The sequence below is a fragment of the Octopus bimaculoides genome, chromosome 3 (genome assembly GCF_001194135.2).
Source record: "Octopus bimaculoides isolate UCB-OBI-ISO-001 chromosome 3, ASM119413v2, whole genome shotgun sequence".
Classification (NCBI taxonomy): domain Eukaryota; kingdom Metazoa; phylum Mollusca; class Cephalopoda; order Octopoda; family Octopodidae; genus Octopus; species Octopus bimaculoides.
In genome coordinates, this window is record NC_068983.1 from 86,540,539 (window position 1) to 86,541,145 (window position 607).

The window sequence follows — 607 nt, forward strand, 5'->3', positions numbered from 1 at the left end:
TATATATATGTATGTATGTATATATATATATATATATGTATATATATATATATATATGTATATATATACATGCTCGAATGCAGAAATACATATCGCATACAGAAGTGGCATTCTTCTTATTTCGTTGGTTCATTGTAATGTCTATACCTCTCACGCCATGCCGAAGCATTTTCTTAACACTTGATCTTACATATTTTCTGTTGTCTCTATATTTATGCTCTGTCATCAAACGATTTTATTTACTTCGTGTGTATTTCATGCATAGCGTAGAACGTTACGTAGGTTGATGAAAAAATTTCTGTATCCTTCTCTGCTTTGATTGTTGACTTTCGTGCAGATAGCGGAACCGTGTTATGAATTTTTAATTGCGTTAGGAAATGCTTCGCAGTTATTTATGCGTGCTGTAGACTGATATTTCTGAAACATTAAATATCAGTCTGTTGCAGCAATGATTCCTGCTTCATATGAGAATCTAAGGGCTGTAGGCTGAGGATATGGCAGCAACACAGCAATTACCTTTTGTCTTTGTTTATATTAAGTAATTTTAGGAACTAAATTTTTGAGATTCGCGCGCGCGCACACATACATACACACACACACACACACA

General features: G+C 33.9%; 1 protein-coding gene and 1 long non-coding RNA gene across 2 annotated transcripts in view; one reads left to right on the forward strand and one right to left on the reverse strand.

The window, feature by feature from the left end:
- The window catches only part of LOC106867491 (motor neuron and pancreas homeobox 1-like), a 197,928-nt gene that overhangs the window by 194,135 nt on the left and 3,186 nt on the right, over positions 1–607 (reverse strand). The window lies entirely within an intron of this gene.
- The window catches only part of LOC128247311 (uncharacterized), a 58,970-nt gene that overhangs the window by 41,489 nt on the left and 16,874 nt on the right, over positions 1–607 (forward strand). The gene's annotated exons all lie outside the window — the stretch shown is intronic.